Source organism: Triticum urartu, chromosome 2A (assembly GCF_056163025.1).
Source record: "Triticum urartu cultivar PI428250 chromosome 2A, HENAU_Tu73, whole genome shotgun sequence".
Taxonomy (NCBI): domain Eukaryota; kingdom Viridiplantae; phylum Streptophyta; class Magnoliopsida; order Poales; family Poaceae; genus Triticum; species Triticum urartu.
Genome location: NC_141874.1, coordinates 392,331,852 through 392,342,450, shown reverse-complemented (window position 1 = coordinate 392,342,450; position 10,599 = coordinate 392,331,852). Strand labels below are relative to the sequence as shown.

Genomic DNA, 10,599 nt, shown 5'->3' with positions numbered 1-10,599 from the left:
TCACTTCCTGCCATAACATACCAGGACTTCTGCAGTAATATTACTTGAACTTCATAGTGTATGTTTTTCAATTTATTATTGCTTGCTCTTTCATGCAATACAACACGAGCACATCACTTCCTGCCATAACATACTAGGACTTCTGCAGTAATATTACTTGAACTTCACAATGTATGTTTTTCAATTTATTACTGCTTGCTTTTTCATGCAATACAACACCAGCACATCACTTCCTGCCATAACATACCAGGACTTCTGCAGTAATATTACTTGAACTTCACAGTGTATGTTACCAGGGGATGACATAATGTTCTGCACATTGACATGACACAAGTTTGCATTGTGTTAATTGACCTATTCTAATTGTTCATGAGCCTTGCGCTCCTCCTAGGCTTTGGTGGTAGAGGTTTTTGCTTGACATGTACCTCTTCCTCTTCATCGTCCTCTTCCTCTTCATCGTCGTCTTTCTCTTCATCGTCGCATTCCACTTCCTCTTCCTCTTCTTCGACGGTGTCTTCATCTTCGTCTTCCTCTTCATCTTCCACCACTTTCTTGTTGTTGGCTCTAGGTCTTGCTTTCTGTTTCTTCTCTGGCATTTTGCTTGTCTTTTCAGCATCTGCGCGCTTCGGGCATGTTCTTGCATTATGTGGTTCATACTCCTTGCATATGCTACAAAGTCTGATGCTTGCTTTCTTTGGGTGTGGTCCCTTCTTTTGTTCCATAACTTTGGGCTGCTGTTTTTGAGATTTGGTTTTCTTGATCTCCTCAGCATTGTTTCTTTCCAATAGTGTTGGACAGGTCATCTTGTTGTGTCCCGCAACCTGGTTGCACACACTGCATTTCCTGTGTCCAAGTGGCACTCTGTTCTCATCGTGCACGACGACTCTTCCTGCAGGTGGTGCCTTCATTTGAGCTCTCTTGTCACTTTTCTTTGCTGCAGTAATTTTCCTCCTACCCTTTGTTTCAGAATACAACGGCAATTTCATCGTCTCTGGCTGTCGCTGCTCCATTGATTGGCCATCACCCTGCTTGCATTGGTTGGCTTCAGCAGCGGCGTTGAGCATTTCAGCTGCATAATAATGAAGGTCATCTTCAATTTCAGCGTCCTCTTCAGCCATCCTTTCGTCAGCATCCGCTTGATTTGCTGAATGTATTGCATCAAGCTCTTCCACAAGCCTCTTGAGAACATAGTAGGCTCTGTCATATTGCTAGTCACATCTCATCGCTTTCTTGTTAACCATCCAATTCAGCTACAGCAAGATGTCTTGCTTCGATAGCCTTGAGCTGCCATCCGATGCGGTTGTGTTGTAGTCCCTTGTATCAAAGGTTGTTTGTGATCTTGCAGTCTTTGTGTACCGTTTGAGGATATACTTGTTTGGAAATTTGTCAGGCTTGATGTAGTCCAGTATGTTCATGATGTGAAGGCAGAACAGGCCTGCATTTTTGTGATGAATGCAGAATACATAGTTTGTGAGCCAGCAATGAGTTTCATAAATTTTGATATGATACTACTAGTCTAGCTATTTAATGATCTTGTTTTTTCGCTCACTTGTGTGTGTCCAGAGCTTGCATTCACACTCGTATATTTCCTTCTCTGGGTCAGCTACAACCTGGAATTCATGCTTTGACCAGGAAAATGTTTCTTCATCATCATGGCCAGGCTTGTTGTGGTAGTACACAAGGTACTTAGTGGGCTCTGTTGTACGCTTTGCGCGAAATAGCGTGGCCTTTCTCATCCTATTCCTCATCTCAGTGTACACGGCATCGTGTACTTGATAGACATGTCTTCCTCGTAGCCGTAAGTTGTTTTTGTCACATGATTGGTCTGCACATGTCAAAAAGTGAGATATTAGTCGAAGCAGAGTCATGGGTTTCATTTTTTTAAACTCAAAGTGCACATGTTGAAGGTAAAACAGAACATGATTGGGGTGTTTTTTACTTGTCATCATACCATGCTGGTCATTGTTTGCTCGTTCTCCTTCTGCATCCGAGTTTGTATGCAAGCATTGACCCGCCTAGCAAACTTGTGTAGGTTCTGGATCCCCTTGACAAACCCTTTCTTTAGCACGTGGTTCATGCTCTCGCTTCGTTGTGTGGAAGTCATTCTAGCACAGAAAATGTTCTTGTAATATGCTGAAATCCACATCTTCCTATCACTCCAGAGCTGCGTCATCATCTCGTCGTTCTCCAGGTTGTATTTGTGCATGATTTTAGCCCAGGCATCTTCAAACTCCGTTGGCATTAGTGGCCAGTTTAATATAGCTGTGACCTCCTCTTTGAATGTTTTATACTTTTTGTACAACAACGCGAGGTATTCCCTGTACTTCTTCATGATGTGCCAACAGCATAGCTTGTGGACGGTGTTTGGAAATGATTGTGGTATAGCTTTCGCCATCGATGGGCATTGGTCTGCATGAATTAAAAAAAATGAAACTTGATTCTTTTTTTGTACTGATGGTGAACTTATGTTGTACAAGTACTTGAACTACACATCTTGGCAGTATGGTATCTAAGAATGTCACATGTATTTTTTCTTTATAGTAGCGTTGTTGAACTTCTTTGGTATCAGTGCTTGAACTTCACAGTTAGTAGTAGGACAAACTAGTAGTGTCGCAATCAAAATTTTTCTTAAAGCATTGTTGTTGAACTTCTGTGGTAGCAGTGCTTGAACTTCACGTAAATAACTATATTTTTCTGAACATGCTACATATATTTATCTTACAGATTTGTCCATGAACTTCTATGATTCATGTATTTGAACTTCACATTCATAACTAATTTTTTTGTAAACATGTGAAAGATAATTTTGCTTTCTTGTACTGCTAGTTGGACTTCTGTGCTTACAGTGGTTGAACTGCATTCTTTACATTATTTTCAGACAAAACCAATGTACCCAACCAACACAGACCCATAGACTGAAAAGATGATGAAACTTGAGGAGTTTTTTTTTGAACTCACCTGTTAGAATGCAAGTTGGGTGCTTGTTGTTCATGCACCGTAGAAATGTATCGAACAACCACTTGAATGACTTTGCATCTTCGTCTCTTATCAGGGCAACAACAAATATTGTTGACTGCAAGTGATGGTTTGTTCCAACAAACACTCCCATGGGCATATGAAATCTGTTGGTCTTGTAAGTCGTGTCGAATGTTACGCAATCGCCGAAGTCTTGATAGGCTCCTCGACAGCTTGCATTGGACCAGAAAATGTTTTTAATTGACTTGTCCTTGTCCACTTGGATGTCATAGAAAAACTCATCATTTATTGCCTTCATGTCTTTGAAGAATGAAACAAGTTTCAATACATCATCCAAATCATCTTTCCTTGCATTCATGGCTTTCCTGCAAATCACATGCAAACATGCATTTGTTTATTTTTTGCTAGCAAGGGTTGTGAGCTACGATGCTATTTTACATTGCAGTATGTGGGTGTTTTGAATACTTACTCGTTTAGCAGGTCTCGTCCGGTCATGCTTAGGAAGTAGCTTCCATCTTCATTTTCAGATAGCATGGACATGATTGTTGTGTGCTTGACATCATGGTACTGCATGAGCTTTACGTACTCCAAAATAGTGGGGTCATAATTCTTGTGTGAGTGCAAAAATACCAGCATGTCATCAGTTTGCATGAGCTCGTGATTATGATTGTACTCAATGTCCACTGCCACGCATGTGCCATCCTCCTGCACCTTCACCCTCATTCTTGCATTGCATCCCGTCCCCTGCGATGTTTTGTTTCGCGTCCTGTTGGCCTCTGAAACAGAAGATGTGTGTATCCCTTGGAAGGCGCAAACAAAATACTTGTGGTTGTCATTTCCACCCGTCTTCCTGATTCCAAAACCAGCGTGTCTGGCGTATCTGTTATAAAATTCCCTTGCTTTCTCTACATCTTTGAATCACATTTTTAGTCTTGGTATTAGATAATCCGGTAGATCTGGCGTCTGCAGAAAAAGAAAAGAATTAATCCAAATAACACCTTAAAATGCAGTTTATGAACTTGTTATCCTGGAGGGAGCAAAAAATGTGCAGATAATACAAGATGCGTATATAAATATTTTTTGTTTCACTTACGTGCGTGTATGATCGCAACTCCGGCGGTGTCGGCTACTGTCCCTCTGGGATGGGGCATGGCGGAGTAATCATAGCAAGATGCAGCAGTGGATCACGAGGAGGAAGGAGGGTTGAAGATGGCCTCTCTCTTGTTTGCGTCCTTTTTGCTTGAGGTGGTTGTGGAGGTATTGCGATCCTGGTCTTGGTTTGCTCTTTTGTTTTGTGAAGCAATCCATCTACCTTATGCCCCGTAGAATTCTGACTTGTAGCAGTAGCAGCAGGATCAAACGGTGGTAGTGTGCAGATCACTCTCCTCCGTGTGTGTGTTGCTGTTGGATTTGTCCCGGGATCCGGTTTAGTTGCTTCGCTTTGCCATTGATGAGGCACACCAGGATAACCTCCAGAGTTACACGCAGGACTTGAGCTAACCCCCTCCTCCATCGGCGTGATTGGGAGTCTGCTGGTGGATACAAAGAATCCGCGGGGGATTTTCGGCGTCACCCAATTAGGTGGAGGCACAAACCTGTGCGGATAGGGCTGTGACCCAGCATCTTGGAAGTATCCGTGTGTTTCGGGTGTCATCCATTTTTGGTCTGGAGCAGGTTGGTAATGCTGTTGGTGCGTTTGAGGTGTGACCCATTGAGGGGGTGGTGCAACGCGTACAGGCTTTGGATTGTGTACTTGCTGCCGGGAACTTCTAAGCTTCTTCATGCGTCTCTCGTCTTGCTGACATAAAAGAAAAAAATGCCTATTAGCACACAAGTTATATCTGCATATACCTTTGTAACTGAACTTAGCATTATTCATAGCCTGAACTTCTCATATAAAAGTGGTGAGAGCCATCACACTATGCACTGAGCTGAGCATCTGCCGATGCCTTTGTACCTGAACTGAGCACCCTTCACAGAATGAACTTCACACCATGTTTTTTAATTCTACAATATTTGATTACTTATATGTACCTGAACTTAACACTCTCCACAACCTGAACTTCTTGTTTTGCAAAGGGGAAATACTGTCTACAGTTAAAAAACCTAAACCTTCATGAAGTTTTTGAATGGTTGGACTGCTAGTGCGTACCAACCTGACCTTCATGTCATATCACATGCATGTTCTATTTTCCTTTTATTTTTTTGCACAGAACCAGACACATACCAACCTGAACTCTAGCACACTTACTAGTTGAACTTCACATGGCTTTTGCACATGTGAATGTGAATGCAGGCAGATTTTATAGTGTTTGTAGCCTGGACTGAGGCTCACATACTACCTGAACTTCACATGCCTGTAAGCAGGCAGGCAGATTTTACAATGTTGTTTTGTAGCCTGGACTGAGGCTCATACACTACCAGAACTTCACATGGTTGTAAGCAGGCAGGAAAATTTTAAAAAAGCTTTTGTAGCCTGGACTGATGCTCACACACCACCTGAACTTCACATAGCTGTAAGCAAATAACAAACCGAAGGAAGGAAGAAGTTCAACCATACCCTGGCTAGAAGGTCGGCCAACCTTTTTCCAGCAGCTGATAGGCCACCTTGAGAACAATTCGTCATGGAGGTATGAGAGGAATTCGATGGCAATCCATGTCTTGCAGAGGGCGCGAAGTTCATCTGCACGAAGCAAGAAGGTCAGAGAAGGAAAGATTGAAGAAGAATGCAAAATTGGGAGGAAGTTCATGTACTGTTGCTGCTGAATTTGAGGTCGCAGCAGATGCCGCCTCCGCGGAGGAGTTGCTCCGTTGGTCGCGCCGCCCGCCGTAGCTTGCGCCGTGCCGGTCATCTGGTCTGCCAAGGCTTTGTGCGGTGGCGATGGGACGAGGATGCGGCTTCCTGAAGTCCATGGCAGCTTCGCCGCATCCAGGCGACGCGGGCTCCCTCGCACCGACGTCCTCCGCCGCTCGCTCGCCCGCGCCGGTGGCCGGCCAGGAGCTGGGGAAGGAGGGGAGGCGGCGGATCCGGCCGGCCAGGAGCTGTAGACGGGAAGGAGGCGGCAGATCCGGCGAAGATCAGCGACCAGGAGGGGAGGAGCGGCGAGGAGGGGGGCTGGAGTGGCTCGAGATCGAGGGGATCAGGTGGATCCTGTCGAGGCGTCTCGGGTCGGGTGGGATCTTGTTGGGGCGACTCGGGTCGGGCCGGGCAGTTCAGGGAAGTTCGGGAGGGCCCTATATAGGGGCTGCTGTGATCCAAATAACTATTCTAATCCTGGGATTAGAATAGTGCTGTCCTATATATATATTACCCTGCTTAAATTTATATATTTGTGTGTGTATGTGTGTGTGTACTTGGACAGAAACACTCCCATACCTGAGGTCTCAGTTAATGTACTACTGTTGAATTCTTCTGTCACTTTTGATACAAAGCTATAGCTATACTTTCATTTGCCAAGAAGATAAAATTGGTTAAATATAGTGATTTAGTTACTTTCATATTTTGGTATGTTTTGAGAAGTGCTCCACAAATATGAACGAAAGGAGCTTGTATTTGAGGTAATAGTCTAGGAAGTTTTATTTAAGATTTCATCTGTGTCAACGAAAAATAGTACTACACGTGTGAATAAAGGGCATCTATGACATACAAAGTACTGCAATAAAATCGGAGGGCCGGGGAAGTGTTGGACTGGAACCTCGCCCCCATGCGGTATGCTCTATCCAAGTACGTGCTCCTGTTCACCGCATCTACATACTGGATGAAACCTGCGTGCTAATTGCGAATTATGTGCAAGTCAGTATTGAACGTGCTGTATTATTGTTCCAGAGAAGTAAGTTTCAACAGCTTCCGCGACATTTCATGTCTGTTACATGCAGTAGTGTAGGTGGGAATTATATTGATGATTTCATTTTACCTTCATATCTTCTGAATTTTCTTACCAAACACAAAAGCTTTGTGTCTTGAGGTGTTAATAGAAGTGAACATAATTCATGATACAATCCTAATACTCTAAAAATATTTTTATGGTTCAGTATTCCTATGAGGGGAGTGAGTGGAGATGTAAATGAGTGGATCAACACATGGAGCAGCTGCTGCCTATGAGGCGAGTGAGTGGAGACGGACAGATCTGTGCGGTGGAGGGGCTATAGAAGCTCGAATGAAAGATTCGTCGCCAGCATTGGAGCAATTTATTGGGAAGATCAACACTAAAGCTCCTGCAAGGACGTGAAGGCATGTCTTTATTAAGTTCAATCTTCGGAAACTTGGCATATGACGCTGTGTAAAAATAGAAGATGCTAGAAAATTGTCTCCGGCCAATTTCGTATGTAGCTGTGAGTATTGCTAATTTCTGTCAACATGAATGATATTTGGACTATTTATATAGCCACCATGTGCTGAACAAATTGTATGATTAATGTAACACTCCTGAATAGATTGGTGTGTGTGCCATGTCATTTGGTCTGCGTGACACTAACAGAATCATTTTGTCAATGTCTGGTCCATTAATACTCTTTCAAATTTTGTCTTGACTTCAACATTGTAGCTGTTTTTTCTGGTATGTATGATAAGCATAGGTGTCAATTTTGGAGCAGATGATAGATTGTTGGTTGTAGTTATCTGATATTTTCATGACTATTCATATCAATGATTATGCTTGCCCCCATGAGAAACACACGAAGAAGAAAAGATTGTGAGATAGGGAGGGGAATAGAAAGATGACGAGGAGATGCATTTATATACCGCATCACAAGCATGAGATATCATCACATGTCAATTGTCTACCACTCCCATATCACATGGCATTTCTCTTTGTATATACATTTTTAGTAGCATATTTTTTGTTGTGCATATATTTTGTTAGCCCGTGGCAACGCACGGGCATTCTACTAGTTATTATTTGTGTCTGTGTGTGTCTATCCACTTTAATTTACTTACCAAACTTCTAATCAAAATATAAGGTGATTCACGGTCAGAATTTGATGAAAATTTATTTACACAATCGCATTATTATTGACAGGTAAATCAAGCTAATATACTAGAATATTTATATCCTGTAGCAATGCACACACATGTTGTAATTATATTTAAAATATATACACGAGATGGTACTACTTCAAGAACGACTCACTTGCATCGACAGATTTGTCATCTGCTTCAATAGTGCGTAGCTTTGTTGTTGTGTTAGGGCCCACCAGACACACGACTGGGGTGTTTAGAGACGTGAAAAATAAAGTGGACGAAGGGGAATGAAACTCTGTACCTCCTCTGAGGCGCTCAGCTGCAATAACTAGCATAGTCAAGCATGTTTGATGTTTAATAGTCCCACATCACCTTTGTAATCATAGTCAGATAGGTTAATATACCGGCCTACATGGGGATAAACAAAACGGCAGTGAAACAAAGGCGAGCTAATTAAGTCGAGAGACCGAGAGATCTAAAAATCTCAAGAAGGAAGTTAACTCCTGGGAATTGTGGGCTCCTATGTGTTAATGTATCTGTGTATGTATCTACATGTATGTATGACTTGTAACATGTTGTAACGATCTCCTAGTCTTTAGGATCGCCAGGTCCACTCCCCGCACTGGCCTGCGTGCTTCTCGTTGCGGGAGTCGTTGTGACCAGGCTATTTGTACCCTGTAACCTCTGTCCATAATCAACACGATTGCATAACAGCTATTTCCTCTTTCTATCTCGGTATCATATACCATGGCTTTCAAGGACATCTTCAGCGACCTCCCTCCCTCTGCCGATGCCGCCACCGACGCCTCCGCTCTCCGGGCCGCAACGTCCTTCCCTCCTAGTTCCATCCCCGCTGCCTCCTCTGCCCTCTCCACCATGGTCACACCACCTCCCCACCCACCCCATGACCCTCAATCTCTTCTGAACTTTCATCAAGACCACATCTCAAATCACATAAAATTCAAACTTGATCCCTCGGAGAACAACTACATCAAGTGGCGCACCTTCTTCAACTTCGTTCTTCTCCATTACCGCGTCCGGCACCATGTCCTTCACCCTCCCCCTGCCAATCCCGATGCCGCCTGGCTCGCCCTGGATCAACGACTGACCCTTTGGATCCTCTTCACCCTGGCCGACTCCCTCCTCGAGCTCATCATGGGGGGCGCCAACGACGCGTACACGGCGTGGACTCGCGTCCGTGACTACTTCCAGTCCAACCAGGGGGCTCGCTACCTTAATCTCACGCGCCAATTCCGCAACCTCAAGCAGGGGGACCTCACCGTCTCCGACTACGCCCGACGCCTGAAGGCTCTTGCAGATGGCCTCGCCGACACGGGAAACCCCGTCAAGGAGCATGGTCTGACGATGCAGCTTCTGCACGGCCTCGACGCCCGCCTCGACACCATCCGCACTCTCCTTGGTGACACGGTTCCGTTCCCTCCTTTCGCCGTCGTCGGCTCCCGCCTGGATCTGGCGGAGTACAACCTCAACCTTCGAGCCGCGAAGGTGGGCTCTGCGGCGCTCACCATCTCCAGCGGCCCCAGCCCCGCCAACAATCGCGGTGACCGCGCCCCTGCTCCTGGCCGCGGCTCTGGTGGCCCGTGCGACAACGGTGGCGGTGATCGCGGCTGTGGTCGCAGGCGTAGCTCTCAACCCCCCCACCACCGGCGCCATGGACCGGCTACTTCGCCCCCTACGGCATGGTGTTGCCTGCTCCATGCCTTGGCTGGACTCCTCCCAACGCCGTCGGGGTCCTCGGTCCTCTTCCGAGTGTGCACTCTCAGGCCTACACCATGATGCTACCTGGTCTGCCCGCCGCTCTGCCTGCACCACCGGCTTCCTCACCGTACCACTTCGGCGCGCCTTCTTGGGACCAGGCCGCCCTCTTCAACTAGGCCTACAGCCAGCATGGTCTCCCCGCGCATGGCACCGACTGGATCCTCGACTCCGGCGCGGCCACTCACGTCACCAGTAATGCAGGTAACCTCTCCTCATTTCATCCTTTCCCAAAGCATTTTTCTTCAAGCATCATCGTTGGCAATGGCGATCGTCTTCCCATTCTTGGCACTGGCTCCACCACACTCACTCCCACCAACCTCTCTCTCTCAACGATGTTGTAGTCTGCCCTGACATTGTCAAAGACCTCATTTCTGTTCGCAAACTATCTACTGATATCTGTTGCTGTTGAGTTTAACCCCCATGGTTTTTCTGTGAAGGCTCTTGCAACTAGGACAACACTCATGATGTCCAGTAGTCCCAGTCCGCTCTACCCATTTTATGGAGCCTCCTATACATCCGGCGCCACTTGCCTCACCATCTCGGGCGACTTGTGGCACCAACGACTCTGCCATCTGGGCAAAGCTTCACTTGCTTCTATTTCTAGAGACTTTCTTCCAGATTGTAATAATGTAGCACGCACCCCTTGTACTGCATGCCAACTCGGGCGTCAACCTCGCTTAGCTTTTTCCTCTTCCAATAATTGTACAAGTGCCCCCTTTCAAATTATCCATTGTGATCTTTGGACTTCTCCCATTGTAAGCTTCTCCGGTTATAAATACTATCTCATAGTACTTGATGATTTTTCACATTACTCTTGGTCATTTCCTTTACGCCACAAATCTGAGACGTCCCCCACTCTTCTCCGCTTCTTCACCTATATCCAC

General features: G+C 45.4%; 1 pseudogene; it reads left to right on the top strand.

Moving 5' to 3' along the window:
* Positions 1-8,683: 8,683 nt before the first annotated feature.
* LOC147985227 (uncharacterized) lies at positions 8,684-10,166 on the top strand (annotated as a pseudogene).
* Positions 10,167-10,599: the final 433 nt, after the last annotated feature.